At 47.0% G+C, this 22,453-nt stretch overlaps 1 protein-coding gene across 1 annotated transcript in view; it reads right to left on the bottom strand.

Annotated features, from left to right (window-relative positions):
* Positions 1-22,225, bottom strand: part of RASGEF1C (RasGEF domain family member 1C) — a 67,124-nt gene extending 44,899 nt beyond the window's left edge. Inside the window, exon 1 of the mRNA XM_041397799.1 lies at positions 22,103-22,225. The gene's annotated coding sequence lies outside the window, so the exon portion shown is untranslated. The remainder of the gene's footprint in view (positions 1-22,102) is intronic.
* Positions 22,226-22,453: the final 228 nt, after the last annotated feature.

The following is a 22,453-nucleotide window of genomic DNA, read 5'->3' as shown; positions in this document are numbered from 1 at the left end:
CTGGCCAATTTGAAATCCTACCTGATAGATTTATTTCAAGTATACTCTGTCCTCCAAAGCTGCTGGGAAACAACAACTTGACACTGCCAACCTGTTCTTTCTAGATCTGACATTGTCTGTACATCAGCAAAGCCACTTCCAGTGCTTGTTTGCAGAGATGCTGAAAGTCACTGGAAGCTGATGGCTGCCTGAATTCATTGCTGAAGAAACAAAAGGTAAGCCAGGTGACATTCACCTGTCCTACATCACAGGCACTGCCCAAAAACTGAGACCACAAAAATGAAGAAACAGATTTGGGGTTTTTTTCAATTTGTATTCCACAATCCATTATCCCTTGCTTAGGATTAACAACACTGGCCAATCTTTAGCTCTACTCACATTGCAACCAAGTTGATTTGCACCAGAATAACTCGAGCTTCTCAGAACTTTCCCTTATAAAAGCTATCAGCTGGCGTTACCTGCCTCTGGCAAATGCAGAGCAAAAACCACCAGGTGTTTCTCTAGGTGTGCTGGTGTCCTCCATGCAGATGACTGATGTGAAGAGGACTGGAACTGGACTTCCCAATTTATGACAGCCTTGCCTCAAAACAAACTGCAAATGACAGTGTCGCAGTCTGCTGTATTAATTCAGGTACATGGTGAAATTAGTGAAACCAATCAGTCCTGGTCTGACAGGTCAGCGACAGGCAGTGCAACTGCTTCATACAGCTGATGGAAGCTGGGAGCTCACACTGCAAGGACCATCTGCAAACACACCTTTGGGCTCTCCAACTTGGGGCTGTTTCACACTTGAGCTGCTCTGGCTGAAATTTCAGTCTCAAGTCAAACCCTACCCCATCCATCCCTCGACAAGGCTGTTCACCACCAGCACCCTGTGCAAGCAGAGTCCTCCAGCAGCAGCATTTGCTTCTCACACACGCAATGCAGCAGTCTGGCCTGTGAGCCCAGCTGGAGCTGCTGCAGAAGGAGACAGCCCAAGAGATTTCCATGTTATCATGGCTATCCATGAATAACTTTGAAGGGATATATAGAGCCTATCTTCAGGAGATCTGTCTTTATATAGATCCTATCTTCAGGAGACTAGCTGGAAGGGCACTGCCTGTGCAGGCAAGCTTGTTCCATCCAGTCTTTTATCTTGTAACTTGCAGGATCTCCACACAGCAGAGACGATCCAGAACCACATTTGCCAAATCCTCCCACACAAGGCCTGCGGGACGGTCATTTCCAGCTGCCAGGGCTATAAAGGAGGATGGGATAACACAGCCTTTCCTATTGGATAAAGATGTTTATTCCAACCCACACAGCAACTGCTATTGTTTTCCTTAATAAGTATTCAAATCTTGTCCTGTTACGAATTCCAGAATTACTTTTACTAGTTAGTTTACACAACATACATAATTACATTTCCATGAATACAAGCCCCATTTCCTGTGCCTACATCCAAAGAAACAGCTCAGCAGTACATTAATGCGTGGCTGAAGGCTGGCAGGTCCCTGAGAGCTTTGGGTGCCTCCTGACAGGAAGGATCTCTGCCTGCAGAGTGGGGAACAGGAGCTGCACCTGCCATGAGCAGCCAGCAGCACTGCGGGTCCCTGTGCACAACTGTGGAGCCCAGGGAAGCTCCATATGCTCTGAGATATCTGGTTAGTGCTGTCAGAGGCTGCTTGGCTCTGCACAAGCTGCTGGGGATGGGGCTGGGACAGTCCCTGCTCCCAGCTCTGTAGGAACACACGTGCCCTCCCACAAGGCAGGATTCCAGCAGCACTGCAGCAGCTGCCAGGTACTCGGTGAAGCCTCTCACACCCGTGCTTCTGGGTGCACTTGTACATTTTCACAAGTGTCTCAGTGTTTGGCAGACTCCCTGGATTCCCTACCACTGGGGAACCAGGGACAGAAGAAAGACCACTCTCCACACATTTCAGCCACTGCAGAAGTTATCAGAGAGATTTCAGTGAAGGAAACACAAGCCAAGCTTCACCTCCACATTCTGCTCATGCCAGCTGGAAAAGGGAGGCTGGGGCAGAGAGAGAACAAAATCACATGGCTGTGGTTTCCTTCCAACAAACGGAGCTCAGTGCAGTGGCTGCTCTGGAGCCAAACCTCCCTTCACCCCTCCCAGCCTGTTCACTCTCAGGGCTCCCAGCAGGGCCTGCCTGCAGGATGTTTCTGTTTCCTCATCCACACTGAAATGTGAATGATCCTCCAAGTTACGGGGTGGTAAAGATCACCATGGTGCAAGTTTCCCTCTCCTGGATGAGACACCAGCTCGTGCCAACCGGTGGTGCATTATGCACGTCTCAAACTGCTCCAGCTCTGCATTAGCATTCTGAAGCACAGCTTCATCCTCCTGCTTCAGAGACCAGCCCCTGCTTTACATAAATCTTTAATGAAACGCTCTGCCTCAAGCACTGTGCCTACGAACAAAAGGCAGAGTTGAAGGAAAACAGTTTTACCTCCAAAAAACCAAAGCAGTTCTACAAATAGCACACAGAAATTACATTTGCTGCACCAATCTGGAGCCCCTGGAGCACCACTATAAAGAAAGCAGAGCTGTGAGAAGCTGGGACAACTGCAAGTGCTTTCCAGAAAGACAGGCAGGAGAGTCATCCAGCTGAGCTTCATGCTAGAACACAGCAGGACAGACCCAGAGTCCCAGTGCCCGTGTCTGGTTGATGCCCACGTGGGAGGTTGTGAAGCTGCATGTGCCAGATTGGCACCAAATGCTCCCCCAGCAATGCAACAGGTCAGGAGACTGATGTTAAAGCCTTGAGACTTAAAAACACATGCACAAGTCTATCAAATTCCTATTCCCTAACCATAAGAGTGCTTATGGTTAATGCTGTCAAGTGTTTCAAGTGCTTCCCTCAGGAATTTAAAGGCTGTAAACGTTCATCACACCCTGCAACACATGCTAAGTAGGAATAGGACTAGAAAGTGAAACTGTACTGATCAGGATGAGGAATTGTTATTTTAAAATAAAACTAACTAAGTACCATGAAGCTAAAGATAAAATTGCAGGGGCTGGCAACACAGTGTGACAAGGACAGTGAGATCCTGATGCAAAACAATGACCAGGAGATGTTACAAGATCCTCAGAGCTGAGAACTTTCAATGCAAAGACATCCAGCATTTAGGGCTTCACACTGCAACACTTGATGATTTTCAAAGCAGTCTATAGGAGTTAAGGCATGTATATTCCATCAAACTTAATGGAAAATGTTTGCCTAAATCCTCAAGACTGCCTTGAAAACATATATTTCACATTCACAATCTGGACTGGATGCTTTAATTTTAATTTTTAATATTCACATCTGCATGTAGGCCCCAGGTCAGTAAATCATTTAAATGTGTGCTTCAAAATGCAGCAGCCAACAAAGCTACTCATGTGCTCAAAATTTAGTAAACATATAAACGTCCCATCCAGCAGAGGTGGAGCTGCTCGGATGGTTCTGTGGTTTTGCTGAACTGATGCCTGAAGCCTGCAGAGGCTGCCACGAGAAGTTATCATTTTGCCAACGTGTATCACAATATTGCCACGCTTACTCTATAAATCAAGGGGAACAACAACGCCAGAGACGTGCTCAGAGACAGCGTGGGGTCTTAGAGACATGGGTTACTTGTGCACTTTGGCTTTCTCATCCACATTTTGGGTTCCCTAATCAGGGATCTGAACTGAGCTGAAAAACTGGATCCAACTGGATGTTTTTCAATTTTGCCTTTATTTTTACTGCGCAGCAGGAATCCTAGACTAGGTTTTCAGTATCACATAAACATCTATGGAGAAGATTACAAATAAAGCACGAAAACTGTCCAAACACCCAAACCAATACCATAAAGTAACAGTAATAGAGCAAACTCTTCTCCCCAGCTAGATTTCACATACACAAGATACAAATGGCTCTGGCAATTCAAAATGCCTTCAGATTTGTCTCCCCCTTACCTCTGCAGGACAGCATGGGATGACCAGGGACAGGAACTGAACTCAAGAACTCGAGCTGAAGGTCCAGTGATGGACAGGGAGTGTTATGCCCCTTGGGATGAGGCATTTTGGGAAGGATCACCATGAATATTTGGGCCTAATCTCCAACTTGGGAACTGAGGTCTCTGAAAGTATGGAAATATTTGGATCTCACCACCAGCTTCTCACTTACCCCAGCCAGATTAAGAGTCTGACAATAAATAATCATTACAAGCACCCAACATTTCAGCTTTATAGAGCCAAACAGCTATTTGTGGCTGCATTTTTATACTCAGAACTCAAAATTAATCATATTAAAGCTCAGCAGTTTCCACTTGCAGTCACATCCAAGGTAAGAAGTAGGCAAGACAGCATTTGGATGTTAAACATAATGTGGTGTGACTGTGCAAAGAGTGAAGGAGAGATCCTGCTCTCCCACTGCTGCCTGTTGCTCTCCTTACAATAGACAGCAGCTGGCAGAAAGTGGGATGGGGATGTTCAGTCTGCTGATGTAGCAGAGAATGAAAACACAGAAAGGTACAAACCCCTCCAAGGACTGCCCTGCCCCTTAGCAAAAGCACACACTGCCCACAGGATGAGCCCTGCTGCTGTCAGTCCCACAACCTGCAACCTGAGGCAAGGGAGAGGGAGGAGATTCACAGCTCCAAAAGAGGGAAGAGACTCCCTTTTGGCATCAGTTCATGGGCAGGGTAAAACCTTCAAGCCATGCTCTCAGTGAGCATCCAGCACATGTGGGGGAGGAGACAGCGCTGTGGGATTTTGGGTCTAGTCAGCAGACACAGGCAGGTTTGCAGAGGAACACATAACCAGTGAGGGCAGAGCCGTGCACATAAAAATCCCAGCACGGGGCTGACAATCTGCAGGGTTGCTCCCACAGCTGCGCCGACGCACGCTCAGACAGCGGCGCACATCTGGCCTCCCCTCGTCCAGCTGTGAGCCTGGACAAAGTCCTGCCAAGCACAGAGGAGTGCCAGCTTTCACACCAAATCCCTCCCCGCTCCCTGAAACCCTCCATGGATTCTTGTCATTTGGAAGGACGAGCACATGTGAGAGGCAGGAGGAGCTGCCCACACGCTGAGAGTTCAGTGGCTGATGCTGAAGGTGTAAGGGATATTTGCATGGGGACAGCAGGCTCATGCCAGCAGGTACCAGACACAGCAGCTCACAGCTGGACAGCTGCACAGACTTCCCCCTCAGGCAGTGATCACTGTCTGGGCTGTGCCACACTGTCCTCAAGACACTCAGCTGGGCCCCATTGAAATCATCTTTTTTTTCACTGCACTGGTGCTGCTGGCAGGCAGACAGCAAACTGCAGGGTTCTCTGCAGCCCTTTATTCCTATTCCCTCTGTAAGGTGACCACCCTGGCCCTTCTGCATAGGAATCCTCATCCTCCCAAACATGCACAGACTCCTACTCCTACATTACAGCAAGGCAAGGACTTCCAAGGCCAGGTGCTCAGAGTCACAGCATGCCCTGCATAAAGAACAGGGCTCTCTTGAACTCATTTCTGTGTGAACGACAGCTTCATTTTCACAAAGAGCAGCTCATCTTGATCCTTCTGAGTAATTCCACTGATTGGAGCCACCAGTAGATTGCTCTGTGGCTCATTGATTAAGCTCAATGTGAATAATTGCATTACTGAAATAGATTGGCTCAGGCACCACTGAAGAGAAGTCAGAGCAGCCAGGGGTGGCAGAAGCAGCGCACCCACCTGCACAAGGGCCACCCTGGCACCCTGACTCTGGCAGGGCAGCAGAAGGTGCCTGTGTGGCTGCCCAGAGCTGACCCCCAGAAGGTCAGCAGCTTGCCTGTTCTTCCCTATGGCTGTATTTCACTCCCAAGTGGATGGGCCACTCCACACCGTGGCCCCAGCCGTGGATTTAGTATGCATGACAGTGCTCCTGGGGGCAGTGCCTACACGGAGCAAGGCTAAACATGCTGACAAAGGCAAGGGAAGTGACCTGGAAATGACAAAGTGAGGCAAGGGAAGGAGCAAAGACGAGCTGGCTGAGGAGAAGCATCTGCACAGTTATTTCTACAGAGCCCACTGAGGAGAGGTGACGAGGTTTGTCTGACACAGCTGGTGCAGTGCAGGCACTGCTGGATGTCTCTGCTGTGGGCAAAGCTCTGTGAATTGGCAGCCAGAAGATTAATCCTGTACCTTTCAGAAGTGGTGGGGGCTAGACACAGAATAAAAAAATAGCTACTTTAGTTTTTCATCACGTAGAAGATGATGTCGAACGGCAGAGACGCAGTGTCCTGAGCACAGTCCCAGCTTCTGGCAGCAAGCACAGAGCTGCCACACAACTCTGGGCAGCTTAAACTGCAATTCTCAAGGCTGAGGTCCCTTTTTCATAAGAAGGAACAGCAGAAAAATTACTTTTAATATGCAGAAGGAATCATCTGTAAAACCAAAGATGAAATCTAAAAAACTAAAGAGCTACTTTTATGATAGATGAGGTTTTAAACACTACATGAGAGAAGAGACTTCCCTTAAATAGGTGCCAGTTAATTAATGAGATTTGGTAAATGAGTGCATTTCCTGTGCAACAAATGACAGGCTTCCACTTCCAAAGTACATTATGTTAAATTGGACAAAGGCCCATTATTCTGGAATAAAAGATTGCCCACTGGAGGGTTCATGCTGAAGTATTCCAAGAATATCTTCATCCAGGAATACAAGCTGTGTATTTGCAAGCGGAAACCAAGCAATCCTTAAAAATACCAATACCTCCTACAGGAGCTGGTACATTCAAAGATTTAGCACTTAGTAGTAAAAAAAACCCCACAGTAGCTCAGCCTATTGGTTTTACAAAAGCTCAGGAGACAGGGATGAGCTGCCTCCTGTGACCAGAAGGCTCTTGGGGCAGGTTTATGCTCTGCAGTATAAAGCAATGAACTGGCCTCAAACCCTGCACTGCACAGACATCACATCTCACACTGCCACTACCTGGGGGCCACTGTGTGCCTTCACGGGAACAGTGAGCCACAGTGGGAGCTAACAGCATTTGTGCAGTGTGCCCACTGCAGGGTGTGGACAGGACAGGCTCAGCATCCCCAGCACTGGGCAGAAACCCACAGTGGCCTCGGGCACCAGCAGCAGGTGGGTGAGCGCACGGCTGGAGCAAACAGAAGTGGTGGAGCCCACCAATGGACACCTGCTCCCACTTCACTCCGGAGCACACAGCCATGGCAGCTTTCCATGACAGCCCCCAGACACCCCAACCCTGCTGGGAGAGGGCAGGGGCATCACTGACAAGGTCAGCAGCAGACAGACCAGGCACAAGTGCAGTGTGGGTTATCTGCCTCTGCCCAGCTCAACCTGTAACACTCCCAAAGCCACTTCCTCCAAATTCCTCCCCAAAGTTTGTCTACACAGAGTGTTTACACCCACAGAGTGCTCAGCCTAGATGAGGGAACGCTCAGAGAGCTCCAGGGCAGGTAAGGCACTTGGGATAGAAAACATCTTGGCCACACAACTCCAGGTGCTCACTCCCCAGGCCAGCTGATCATCACCCTTAGCACACTGTGTGCTACTGATAAAGACTATTTGAGTTGTTCTGTGGAATAATAAGCACCAGCCTGGCAGCCTCAGGAACACCTCTGAGCACTCTCACTACAGAGTCAAAGTCAACTCACCAGGATGCCCATTTCTTGATTTTCATTATGGAAAATTATTCACAGCAGAAGTGTCACTTCAGCAGTGTACAATTTCCTGCCACTATAAATATTTTCATATCATTACTTTCCTTCTCTTATACCTGTGGAGTCTTAGACCACACCAATTTCTTCAGCTGTGCAAAGCTTTTCCCAGACACAGGACAGTATTCAACTTCCTGGAACACAGAGCAGAACTCACAGGGATCCTCTCCAGACTTTTAGAAAGATGCATTAAGAACATCTCACAGCACTTTCAGTGACTTTTCTCATTTCCTAAAATACATTTTGCTCTCCTACCAGAAGACCCATCTCTGCACACACTCCACCTTCAGTATAATCAATGTATTGATAAAGAAGTGAATACCTTGCCATACATCTTTTTACTGCTGACTTCTCCCCATGGCTGTTTGAAATAAGTCCATTCTAAACCCTTAACTGTATTTCTGTACCAATGATTTCCAATTCAAAGGCTTTGCTTTGTCAATTACACACATGCATGCACACACCTACATGTGCATCTTCTGTTAATGCTTTAAGCAATACTTGAATCCTTTAATATTCTCTTCAAGGCCTTTTACAATTTTCCTCACAATGCTATTTAGACTAGCAATTAACCCCCCTGAAACACCACTGCTACCTAATGCTCTCACAGCAGCACTCAGAGACAGGAGAATGTGACAGAACCTGACAGAAACACACATTCATGTCCTCACACGTTGGTACGAAGTCCTGGCCTGCCCACAACCATGTTTTTGTTAACTTATCTAGGGATGAAAACCCTCAGTTATTCACAGCTCTGCTTACCCTCCTGTTTTGGTAGCTCAGAGCAGGAGTACTGAGTCATGCTGGCACAATCACCACGCTTTCTCCAGGGATGTTTGGCCAGTGCCATCAGCCAACACTCCCAGAAGGACCTGGGCTGTGCAGCGGCTGGCACACATCGTGCCCCTCACCTCTCCAGGTGCCAGCCCTGAAGTGGCAGCAGCAAGGAGCACTGCTTTCCACTTCCAGCGCTGCTTTCATGCTGCCAACCTCCCCCAGGCACAGACGTGGGCAGCAGATGAACCTGCACAGACAGGGCACAGCTGAAGTCCACAAAGGCTTATCCTCCCTGCAGCTCCTGCCAAGACAGCTGGGAAACTCCACAAGTGGAGACTCCAGCACACAGACACTGCTCAGAGCCTCAGTTTACAGTCAGCCTTCCAGGGAACTACTTGTGTATCTATGGAGTCTCCAGGAACAAATTGGTTCTGACCTGTAGGAAACCAAGAGCAGAAACTGTCCCTTTCACAAGCCATGGCTGCCCAGGTGCTCCTGCTGATGGCAAATGTTTGACTCCAGGTGGATTTTAAATTGAATTCACCTGCAGTGACCTGTTTGGAAAAGTATTCCCCAAATGTGTCTATGGGGATAAATGCACATTTCTGCTTAAAAACTGAGACTTTTCTGATCAAAGGAGCTGGAACTTCTATACTACATAAAAAACAGCAAATCAAAATACACTTTTCCTATTATGAGCATGAAAAAAAAAGAGAAACCTTCCTTTACATCCTATAAACATGATAGAACAGACACTCAAATCACATACTAAGCATTTTCAGTGGTTTGGGAAAGAAAAGAAATACAAAATGTGAAGTTAATATTCCTGCTGGAATAAGATGAAAGATATTATTTTACGCCCTACTTGAAACATCATAGTAATTTTCATCTGCACTAATAAAAATAAATCAGCAGCTGATCTTCCATGCATTACAATTACCATTTCATGCAGCAATCACAATGCTTCTGAGATGCATTTGCCCTTTGGAACTCCTGCCACAAATAGAGCTGAATTTAGGGACTGCCGAGTGCACAAATTTATTACATCAATTCTTTGAGGACATTGTCATGCAGAAAATGCAATGTGGGCAGCTAGAGAAAAGCATCCAGAGAAAAGCATCCAACCCTGAGTAAAGATTTTTGAGAGGAAAATAATTAGAACTGAACAACTGAAAAAGAGAAAAAGTCATATTGCATGGCACCAACTGTTGGGTGACCAGCAGAGCCCCGTTTGGAGCACACTCATCACCCAGACAGGAATTAATGAATTCCCAAGCAGCCCCCCCTGCCTGCAGCTCAGCCTCTTGCAGAGATGCTCATTTGCAGAGCACGACACAACTTGCTGTTAGACAGGAGCAGTTCAATATTCATTAACCAAAAGAGCCCCCACCTTGTGCTGCTGCTGCCTGCAGTACAAATCACCCACCCCCGGGTTTTATCAATCCTGTCACTCACTGTCCCAGGAACCTGAGCCTGGAATGCAGCAACACTCCCTGCCCTCAGCTGGGGCATTTGCACAGCCAGAGCCCAAAGCTGGGAACCTGCAGCCACTCTTTGAGCAACTCAGACAGAAAATGCTGGAAACACAAAAGGTTTAATCTCAAATTTGCATATAGAAACTTATCCTTGCAATAGTTCACTGCTAAAAAAAGAGCTGCATGAAAAGGGAGAATTGAAGCGGGCAGCTGCACGTTGGGAGATTTACTCCAAGCCCTCCCAGGAAGCCTATGGAAGCCTGCAGCACACGCTTTTCTTTTACAACCCAGGACACTAATACATTCAACTGTGCTAAAGAAAAAGTGTCAGGCACAGAGATTTAAGGAGATAATACAGTGAAGGCTCAGAGACTAGATAAAATCATAAGAAGATGCAGTCAGAAGCTGCTTCTTGCTTGCTCTTTACTACCAGTTGTCCCTGTTGTATTGGATGGGGAAGGCAGAGCACAACAGCTTCAGCAGGAGGGGTGGCTGGGGTAACCTTCTCCTTGGCTGCCCAAACCCAAACCCAGCTTGTCCCTGAGCACCCCTGCTCTTCTGGCACAACAAACCAACTCTGGTCACCAATGCAAACATCTGCACCCAGCAGAACGGGGCACCAGATGTACAGAGGTGCAACCTGCTCCAGCCAGCACTGTCAGGTGGAAATCTACATTGCTTTAGAGGTTGACCACAGCCTTGGATTCTGCTGTGTCTGCTGAGCTCTGCAGCACAACTTGGCAACACACAGATTATCCAAGAAGCTCAGTAAAACATGGCTAAGAAATACCAAGGTATAGTAGAGACCCAACAGCACATAAACTGTCAAAAAAAACCAACCCAAAACAAAACAAAACAACCACCCTGCTTTCAGATATCTGGAAGCCAGGCAGAAAAGATCCTCATGGCCATCTGCTTGGTGCCTGTAACTTGGTCTCACAGGTCACACTGGGAAGACCCAGCAAACTGGGAAGCCCCACAGCCAGAGGTGCAACCTGCTCCAGCCAGCACTGTCAGGTGGAAATCTACATTGCTTTAGAGGTTGACCACAGCCTTGGATTCTGCTGTGTCTGCTGAGCTCTGCAGCACAACTTGACAACACACAGATTATCCAAGAAGCTCAGTAAAACATGGCTAAGAAATACCAAGGTATAGTAGAGACCCAACAGCACATAAACTGTCAAAAAAAAACAACCCAAAAGAAAACAAAACAACCACTCTGCCTTCAGATATCTGGAAGCCAGGCAGAAAAGATCCTCATGGCCATCTGCTTGGTGCCTGTAACTTGGTCTCACAGGTCACACTGGGAAGACCCAGCAAACTGGGAAGCCCCACAGCCATCCATCCTCCAGCAGCACTTGGGTGAAGCTCCCCCAGTGCTGGGAGTGCTTGGTCACACACTCTGCCTCTGCTGGGAGCCTGGAAATGCTCCCTTCAGGACCCTGGAAAGGCTCCCTTCAGGACCCTGCTTGGCCAAATAGGTTTGTCACTGTCTCCCAAATAACTCACATGAATGTCTTTCATTTTTCAAGCGGTGCCATGAAACACGGGGCTGCACACGCCACAAACACTGACATATTTCACTAATATAATCCAGCAGCAGCATATGGGGAGTATTTATACAGGCCTTTATTATATTTTATGAAAGGTAAACGACCCTCTCCAAGACGTGGTGACTTGTGCTGACAGCATGTTGGTTTTTAAGAAAAAAATACTAATAGGGGAGGGTTGAGGCTTTGCAAGTCTAACCCATGGGTACAAATTCCTCCAGTCCTGTTACAGGAAAAAGCCCATGCATTCTCTTCTTCCCCTGTTTTTATTGTCATTCATCTTACAAGCTGCTCTTATTAAACTTGTTACTCAACACAGTAATTAGTTGAAATAAAAAGATACATATACATAAAATTCAGATATTGACTCTAATTAAGTCTTCTTAAGTGTTATTTTACTAGCTGGGGTGGAGCAATTTTGTCATGATTGAACTGTTGAGGAACAATTAAGTAGAATGAAGCTTTAATTCCTTCCTGATCTCCTGACAAAAGCCAATGCTCATTCAAACTCGCGTGAGAGAAACCAAAACCAATTAGAGCAATGTGATATTGCACACTGTCTCACCAGGTGAAAAGCCAAGCTGGGATGGCACCAAAACCTCAAATCTTTGCACTGGAGCTTTAATTGGTGGCAGCAGTAGCTGGGGCAGGGAGCAGTGCAGGGTTTGTTTGCCCTCCCCAGGGAGGACAAAGGCACCATGTGGCCCAGAGGATGAGCGATGCACAACACGTGGGACCAGTCTGCCAGCACTTAACTCCTGAGCCTTTAATTGGTGGCAGCAGTAGCTGGGGCAGGGAGCAGTGCAGGGCTTGTTTGCCCTCCCCAGGAAGGACAAAGGCGCCGTGTGGCCCAGAGGATGAGTGATGCACAACACGTGGGACCAGTCTGGCTTTTAGGGTGCCAGCACTTAACTCCTGAGCTCTGACCCATCATCACACAGCAGCCACTGGAGAGTCCCAGAATCTCACTGTCCCTGTTTCTGGCTATCACAAGTGGAAACCAGCCTGTCTCCAGCATGAAAGGACACTTTGATAAATGCAGTAATTAACACCAGACACCCCACCCAGCCAGCAAGAAAATCAAGGCCATTTATTTGTCCACCGAGCTATAAAACTACTACCAGAAAACTCTGCAAATCAAGCCCTTGGAATCTGATTTAATTAAATCAATGCGAATTGTATCATTAATTCATCAGAAAGCTCAAAGCTAATAGAAAATTGTTTCTATCGACTCCAAACTCCTTCCATGGAGCTGCCTGGCGGTGCCCCTGCTATGGAAGTGCCCAGCTGCCCCTCTGCTGCTCCATTTGTCATCTCAATGCACCATTTGTTCCTCCGGACACAGATCAGCTTACACAAAGCAGTTGTCATGCTTCTTCCAGTCTCTACCATCTTTGCACATTCCCCTCCACACGTGCTCATAAAAATCACTTGCCATAAGAGCTTTTAAATGGGGCTTGTCAGAACATCAGGATGGAAGGTGTGCAGGAGAGAACCTCCAGTTTCCTGTGGTCTTTGCTGAAACACACAAACACACAGCCTGGTACCAACAGGCTTTTCTTTCCTCAACACACCCCTGAGATGTGGCTGTAAAGAAGAATCCTGACGGGAGGGGAGGGAGACACAACAATCTTAAAAGGAAACTTCACACATGTAAAAGCCTACAAAAGGTAAAACCTGGATACCTGTAACAGAAACCTTCAGGAAGTGATTTAAGGCAATTTGGAAATACAGTGTCAGTGGCTGGTTGAACACCTTCAGAATACAAATATGCAGCAGGCTATTTACAGTTCAAGGGAAAAAGTTTCCACCTTCCCCAACCCACAGCAGAGCACAGTCTGTTCTCAGTGAGGAACATAAATTTTGAGCAACTCCAACAGACATGAAGAAGTCACTGGCTTTATCTCAATTTATCTCAATTTAACTGATTTCAGGAAACTTAAGCAATACTCAAGACGAGGGCTCTCAATCTCAAAGACACTCAAACCCTGCTAGACCTGCTATTGTGTAGACAGCAATTGCTGATTTATTGACTGCAAAGAGCTGTGGATCGAGCCTTAGCATTTGCTAATATTTCTCCTGGAATTGGCCTTTAATGGCCCGATTCAACTGTTATTAATGAGAAAGGAACAATGCTCCTTTCCTTCAACAGAGTTAGATGAAGTTGTATCAGTTAGCAGCTGAACTAGAAAATTCAAACATTTGGACCAATTAAGTTTTACAGCTAAGATATTTAGCACACATTTTATCTGATAGGAAAACTTCAAATCTAGGACTAAACCAAAGAAATTATAGTAGTTTCCAGATAAAAAAGAATGGTGTTGAGAAGTGGAAATCCACCACTCAATCCCTGGGGTGCAATTCAGAAGTAACCCTGGCGAACCCAGGGCAGCTCCAGGAACATAAATACGAAGTGACAGGGAAATCCAGCCTACTATTCACATCACATATTCCATGGTTCTTTCTATTCCACAGTAATACACCAAGTTAAGCTGCTTATTAGATGGGCACATTCTCCCAACTGCAGCCAGGCTTGTATGTTATGTTGGGCTTGCTGTCAGTGCTGACCGCCCTTTAATCCTAATTCTGCTGTCATTTGTGGTTCCACTTCAGAAGATCCTTGCTTTAATACACAAATGGGATCGCTGTTAGCACTGCTGCATCCCGGAGGAGAGGCATGTGAGAAATGCCACAAGAGGGACTCCCAGTAACCATCCCTATTTATACTTATACAACCCTCCTGCACATTTTCCTAACAAATCTATACTTTCAAATACTTCTGTTGGCCTACAGGAGGCTGTGGCATATGCTTCTAAGCCCCACAGCTCCCCCATCAGCAAATAATGACCTTCCTAAAATGACCTGGTAACAGCTAATAACTGCCATAAAGCATAAAAAGGCTGTGGTACAGAAGGTCTTTTATGGAACGAAAAATAAAAAAAAAAACACCCAAATTTTTATTAGCACAATCACTAATGGACACAGAGTCCTCATGTGATCCATTTACTTTTAGGAAATGCCTGGTATCAGATAATGAAATTATCTCACAAAACAAAAACAACCCCCAAACCAGCACTTTCAGAAAGCACACTGCAGTCTGGCAGCTTATGAATGAAACACTCCGTAGGTGTTTGTGTACATTTATAATTTACTACACCACATTAAGAAATAAGACAACTGCAAACGACAAGCTGCTGCTCTCCCAGCTGTGTACACTGTACAATTATACCTTCCACCAGGGCTCAGCCAGCCCTGCTACCAACCTTCCAGTTGGGAGAAAGACAGAAGGATCCAAAGGATCCAAATCAGTTCCAGCAACTGAGGAACAAATGGCAGCAACTCTGTCTTCATAAAGTTCTGAAGCAATAACACTGAAATGCTGTTTAGTGCGTGCACATGCCAGGAGCAGAAGCACAAATTCCACCCTGATACAGAGCATCACACCTGCTCCAGACCTTGCTTTCATCCTGCATCTGAAACTTGTACAAAATCACTGCTAATCTCACACACAGGAGATATCCATATCTGGCAGCTCACGTAGAACCAGGTCCAGCCCTTCTGGAACAAAGCACCAAACTCAGCCAGTCACACACCTAGCTTTACACATGTTCCCAGCCCAGAGAGAAATCTCCAGGTGCAGTTTTCAGCACGTAATTAATCCTACAAAACACAGCAACACAAGCTTTCCTTTATGCCCTCAGCAGGAGAAGACTCAATGTAGCAGCATGGAAGTGCCTCACAGGATATTTTCTACAACACTTTCACCTGCTCCTGGTCTTCCTACCTGAATTTCTCTATGGGACCCTCTGTTTGCAGTTGCACCTGAAACCCTGGTGAATTATTCCATGCTGGCTCATCCTAATGGTGAATCATAAGTGACCCACATAACCATAACCCCAAATTCTTTCTGCGCCCAAATAGGGGGGGTCTGCAGAGCTTCAGTTCCATGAACAAGCTGACAGATTTGAATGAAGTGATGGAAAAGACTGCAGATCTCAAGAGTCATCTTTGCTCTCTGCAGATCCACTGACTACACTCAGCATCTTGTCTGTGTTCCAGTTTCAGTACAGCTGAAGTCTCCTGGCAGCACTCCAGGGACAGCCACGGATCCCTGATGCTTTCAGGGACCTTCTCCAGTCCACAGGGCACAGCAGGGGACTGTCTGAAGACATTCCTGCCCAGCTTCCATACCCCTGCATGATCCCCCTTCCTACACCCTGTGCTGAGCTCCAGCCCTGCAGAAAGCATCAGGCCTTTCAACAGCACCAATGTGGAACATCCCAACTTCCTGCACTTGTGGCTTCCTCTTCTATTTGTTTTTAAGCTGTGGAACATGATCCCTGAGCCAGGTGACCAGGCTGAACATGGTGTAGGATGTTTATACACATGCATTGGAACAGCCTACACGTACACGTTCAGAACTGCTGTAATCAGGAAATGAGCCATGAAATGTGTAAGCGGCGGCACATTAATAATCTGTTTTATAGCTTAAATTAGAATCTTTGGAATTTCACAGCCAGACACTTTTAAATAGGTCAAAAATGCAGTAATCACACTTAATGATCACACTGTGATGTGCACCGCATCAGAGCTGGGAGTGAGGAAACCTGAGCAGAATGGATATGAACTACTGGCATACTCAAAAAAAGCGTTTAACAAACCTCAAGAACAAAACACATAGCTCAGGCACCAAGTTTTTTGTCTTTTGATCCTGCTCTTCAGAAATGAGGTGTGAGATTTCATGTGATCACAGACAACAAATGCTGTTCTCTGTATTTTCATTTTAGTTAGCACTGCAGATTAGCAAAGGATTTGACCACTTGCAAGTAGTGAGAATTTAGTGATGTTAAGAAAGCCTTCCCCATCTGAGAAACACAATTTGCTATCCTACCTGTCCACGCTCATGTCACCCCCACTGCACAGACTTAAAACACATTTCTGGGTATCAGCATTTGGGTTTCTTTTAAAGAAAAGAACAAGAACCCACAGATCAATCTGAGTAATCTTTTAGTCTCCAAACTAGGGAAACCCTTCACAATTTTACTAATTTCACAATTTTAGACACGTGCTTTCTACACCAGCTTGATTTCAGGTATAATAAACCTGATGGAAAATTTGAATAAAGAATGAGAATTTCAGTAAAAGATGCAGTCATTGACTAATTAATCCAGTCCTGTCAAGCTACTGAGGCATAACCAAAAAGGCAAACTAGAAAAAAAAAATCAGCTATATTCTGTGAAAACAAAGTCAATGTTTGTCTACTGCAAAAGTACAAAGTCAGCAGGGGAGACTGCTTGGAAGCTTGTAAGAAAGCAGTAGAGAAATGTTTTTTTGGTTTCTTTTTTCCTCCAGTCAAACTGGGCTTCTTCTAAAAAACAAAGCAAGGCAAAAGATGAAAGGCCTTCTCTTCTGAAGCCAAAGATGAAGAATACAAAGAATATTAATGACTAACAAGTCTGTCTGTAAATGCCATGAGCTTAGCTGTAGAAGGGACTAAAAGGAAGAACAGCACTGCTATTAACTAATAAGTTTCTGATCTAACAAGCAGTGATGAAGGCTGATTGGGTCATTTATGGAAGGGAACATTAGTTCAGAAGAACACAGGTTCTCTACAGAAGATAAAAGGAAAGAAGAAAAGATGCCATTATATATATGCAAAAGCTCAGGATGGCTCATTCACCCAGCACATAAAGGTAATAAATTCCCAATTAGGGCTTGTCTGTCCCTCACATGTTTGTGTGTGCAGGTACAGCAGATTGCTGTCTTGTGGAAAACTTGAGAATTAGTGCAAGTTTGTCACCAGACTTATATTGCAGAGCACTGGATTTTGATGAATTGCATTTCCTAAAGGAAATATTCAACAAACACAGAACCTTGCCTTTGTCACAGCACTGCCTTATTTCTGGACCCAGCCTAAGCCTGCCTGGCCACCAGAGTTTCCCAGTGTCCTGGAATCCTGCAGTGGTCCAGGAGGGACTCATGGACCAGGGGCAAGGGAGGGAGGCAGACACTGGCCTCTCACCTCTGCACAAGCACGGTGCAAAGCATGTGCTTCCATGTTTGAATTTTGCCCATTCTCTTTCAAGAAATTCTTCTAATTTAATCAAGTGAAGCACAATAAAACTAGGAAGACTAAAAACAACCACCTTGGAGCCAAAAGTGACACCATGCCAAGTTCAGATTTGGAAACTGATTCATTTGCCAGCTCATAGGCACACACACCTAGTGTTTCTATATTTATACACATGGACTCGGGCTCCCTGCTTGGTAGAGGCACTACGAGTGTTTTTAAATCAGCAAGAAATCAAGAATCACTGTACTTAGAGAAGATGGAAAAATTCCCTTTTCTCTAAGCTCAGATTAGAGGATTCTTGACGCATCAGCTCTGCCTGTAGCATCCAGCAAGGCTGAGAGCCAGCACGGACACAATTCACTCTGAGATTCCTTCCCTTAACAGGCCACTGCTCACTCCTGCAGACAGGCTGAATTTTGCATTGCAGCCTGATCCAGCAGATGATATGAGAAGCTTCTGTGTCAGGATGGAAATCTGGGAAGCATTCTGGCAGCGTGAGAGATGGCAATGTTGCAGCCAGTACTGCCAGAGAGCTGTGCTGCTGCCCCTTCCAGGCTGGGAATTCACAGCCCCTCGTTCAATGCCCAGCTTTGTCCATAACCCACAGTGGTCTCAGGAGATCACCAAACTCTCTCAGCATCACCTTATGGAAAAGGGGGATAACAGCACATCTCAGCAGCACCACAAAGGTTTGTTAATGCTTGTAAGCACTTTGTAGATAAGCAACATCAAGACAGCAGTTAGCAGAGGGATTTGGGGCACAGACAGACATAAATCCAAAGCACTCATATCATATACTTCTTTCAGACAAGCACAGCAGCAGATCAGCTCCCTGCATTTAGTGGTTGTGGGCTCCATCCTCTCAACAGACTGAGCACTCTGCCTTTGATCCAAAAAATGAGTCCGCGGAGAATATTCACATGTTTAATGTTAATCATATGCTTAAATTCTCTGAATCTATAAAGAGAGTAAAAGAGAAAAGTGCTCCCCAGCTCCAAAACAAACACAAATTCCCAGAAGTTATATTTAGGACATGAGCAAACATTTGGCCAGCAAAGGAAAAGCCTTCAGTATACACCTGCTAAGCTTTTGCATCCCTCAGGAAACCTGCAGGTGGGAAAAGTGTCCAGAATGAGTTAGGTTAGACAAAACCTTTCTAAAATAACCAGCATGGTGATATTTGAAAGAAGCATCCCAGAGCATGTGACCTACTATTCTTACACACACAGAGCAGTCCTTGAGCAAGGAAATCAGAAAACAGAATAAATGAAATTAATTAAGAAATTCACCACACAGATTTGAACTTATGACTAGGAATTTATAGTCACAAAAGAATGCATTCATTTATTAACTGTCTACTGTAGAAGAGGCTTTCCTCAGAGGACAGGCACTGCCACCCAGTCCTCAGAAGTTCCATATGCCTTCAGCAACACCTAGAAAGCATCTTATAACTGTATCAGAAGGGAACAATACTGAGGAAAAGGAATGGAACCCCCTTAAAGCCTTGTTCATTTTCAGCACATGCTGCTCTCACATCCTCACTCTCTGAAGCATCAAACTCAGTTTACATCCTGCTAAACTCCTGGGCTAGCTAATGGCTTACCAGTCTGCCAAATCAGAGTGTCCAGGAGTCTCTGCTCCTGCACCAACCCCACCCTGACCTGCTCATCCTGAGCCCTTTCCTGCAGATGGATCAGGTCTGTGGAGAGAGGCTGGAGCTCCTCTGGTGCGGGTGAGCTCGGCAGAGCGAGAGCAGGGACCTGCAGCGTCAGGATGCAGCGAGCTCCAGGCAGTCAGACACTCCTGCAGAGCAGAGCACTTCCAGCTACGGCCACAGCTGCAGCCTGGACACAGCCCTGGCCAGACGAGCATCTGCAGCATAAACATATAGCTGGCTCCCAGAGATGATTTTCAAACCCTGCTAAACAAGCATGTATAGTAAGAAAAGCCTCAGGCAACCAAAGGGCCACTATGCAGAGCTTCACTGCTGTGGCAGAGCCATAAACATTATCCAGCTTACTCACAGCAACATCACGTTTTGCCAGCGATGTGAAACGGACAAAGCACTCTCTCACCAGCATAAATTGTCCAAGAAGTTAAATAAGACTGCTAATTATTTCTAAGGATTTTAAAAGAACCCCTCAAGATTACTGTCCTAAAATTTGATTTTAAAATGTTGTAAATATTTTCAACCAAACATCATTATATGAAATTGACTAGATGGTATAAAAAAGCCATTTTCTTAAGTAAAGGCTTTTTGAGAAGTGCATTGTATTTTAACAGGACACAGCACTTTTACCTTAATAAACCAGAGGGAGCTGTACTAGTCACACCTTACAAATGGTTAACAAGGTGTTTATCTTCCTTGTTTGACTGAATTACAACTACACAAAATGCCCTGACTCAAAGGAGGCAGAACAAATCCCTACCTTCACCTGCCGTGAGGGATGGAATTAGAATGTTGGGTGAGGCTGTAAGAAGTCCAAGGGAAGTTAAGACACCACAAGGAATCCTGGTTACATTTCTCCAACTCCTTTGCAAGACACTGTGCTGTCCCAAGGTTTGCAGACTCTACAAAGCAACACAAAGTTCACTGCTGTTGCAGTTATCAGCATGACCTGGCAGACCCCACCACTGGGGAGGCCCTCTGGAGAGGGCTGACAGCTCCACATGACAGCTTCATTACTTTCTTTCACCACTTTCCTGGAGGAGGAAGCACTGTCTCCCTATGATGGGGTAAGCTACAAAGGCATAACTCCAAGCCTGTGCAGTGTAGGGGTCTCTCACAATAAGCTCAGACCTCTCAGACATCTCTGGTGCCTTTGCTTTGTTCAGAGCCTCCATTAATATCACCCAGGACTTCATTACCAGCACTTTCCCCTGGCTAGAGCCTTGACTCTTCTTTTGCTCTAGCACTTCTTCGTTGAAGTACACAAAGAGCCAGAGTGTAACAAAGAAATGCACTCCCCATCCTCACTCCTGTACCAAGTCATCCTCCCCATCCCTCAAAGGCAGCTCACCTCTTCTCCCATCCCTAAAAAAACAGTGAGATTAAAAGAGTCCTGGGAAACAGGGCAGCAGCAAGGGGCATCTTTCAGTGCTCAGAAGGGCAGACACACCTCCAGGAATGAGGTGCCACTGGCTGCAGCACAGAGCACAGGTATCCCACAGCAAGAGCTGAACCTGGCAAGGACTGCTGGATACACCTTTTCAGCTACACTGGTTTGAGAACAATAATTAAATTCCAGTCTAATTTCCTCCTGATCTACACCTCTAACTCCTTAGTGACTCCTTTTAAGCCAGTTCCCAACTGTGGTGTCACTCTGGGCATTTGCCTTAAATAAAGAGCCCAGGAAGCCACTAAAACAATAACTATCTTTTTATCTGGAAAATACATGCCCAGGAAATTTCTCCTGTGTAATACAAATGTCAGTATTTCAGGTTTCAGTAACATCATATGATGTGCCATCACCACCCTACTCAACACATGGGCAGGGACCATCAAGTCTAGAGAATACAATCAAAGCATAAATGGTTCCTCCTCTGCACTTCTCTTTTTCCTCGTCATCTCCCAGTGTTTAATGCTGTGCCAGAGGGAGCAGTGCCCAGTGTGGGTCCTCAAACAGCCACCAAAACACCCGAGGCTATGCGATGTCACCAGGAATGCCGCGGGCATCAAAGCCACCACGGGCTGAGGAGGTCTGTGCAGCTGCTCCCCTGCCCTGCTAATTGGGTACTGCGGACACGCTCACGCCGTAAGCACATCTTTGACATAACACAGCATGACAATTTCTCCAGAGTCACAGAAACGCAGAGCATACAAATAAACCTGAATGCTGAAACCATTTCATTGTTCATAAGAATATGCACGCTGCACCTGTTACGACCAAGGGCACTGTCTGCGCCTTGGAGCTGATTATTTCAGCCTCCAACAAGCCTGTCTGTCTTGGAGGACTGTTAAACTCCAGGAGTTAATAGAGCACAACAAAATTATTTTGTAAAAAGAAATCATAACCGGAAACACAGGGAGAGATCTTTAAATGTAAGGTAAAGAAAACCATCCTCAAACTGACATTCTCCTCTCAGCTTCTCACAGCCGCTGGGTCAATTTAAATCAAATTCACTGAAACAAAATAACTCCAAAATTGATAGCGGTAAAGTCCTACCCGGAAACAAATGCTCGGGAGCCCAACTGCACCCCCAGCCCGGGACTCCCGATAGAGGAGGGCAGGACGCTGGCGCGGCAGGAGCGGGGAGCGCTCCCCAAGCCCCGTCCGGCGGCAGGCAGCACCGGCGGCGCTCCCGCAGCCCCGAGGGGAGCCGGGGCCGGAGCCGGGGCCGGAGCCGCAGCGGGGAGCAGGTGGCAGAGCCGGTCCCCGCAGCCCAGCCCCGGCGCCGCCGCCGGCCGGGCCCCGCCGCCAGCACGCGTGGGGCGCCGGGCCGAGGGTGATTTTTGGTCGGAGAGAAGGAGCGCGGCAGAGGAGCGGCACCCGCGGCTGCGGCAGCGCTGCGGGCAGGGCGCGGAGGGGACGCACCGGCACTCACCGAGCTACGCGCGGCTGCTGCTGCTGCTGCCCCCGCTGCCGTCCATCGGGGCGGCGGGGGGACGGGAGCCCGCTGCGGGCCACAGCCGCCCCGCGATCCGCCGCATCTGCCCGGCGCCGCCGCCGCCGCGGAGGAGGAGGAGGATGAGGAGGAGGAGGAAGAGCGGAGCGCGCCGCCCCGGAGCCCCGCACAGCCCGGCCGCAGAGCGCCGCCTGCCCGCCGCGCCGCGCTGGGATGGGATGGGTTCGGAGCCGGAGCCGGGCGCGGCCCCGGGGCGGCGCGGCTGCCGGAGCGGGGCTGGCGGCGGCCGTGCGCGGAACGGGGGCGAGGAGAGGCTGGAAGCGCCTGTGT

Source organism: Onychostruthus taczanowskii, unplaced genomic scaffold, assembly GCF_017590055.1.
Source record: "Onychostruthus taczanowskii isolate IOZ18803 unplaced genomic scaffold, ASM1759005v1 scaffold14, whole genome shotgun sequence".
NCBI lineage: Eukaryota > Metazoa > Chordata > Aves > Passeriformes > Passeridae > Onychostruthus > Onychostruthus taczanowskii.
The sequence above is the reverse complement of the archived record's forward strand: the minus strand, read 5'-3'. Positions and strand labels throughout refer to the sequence as shown.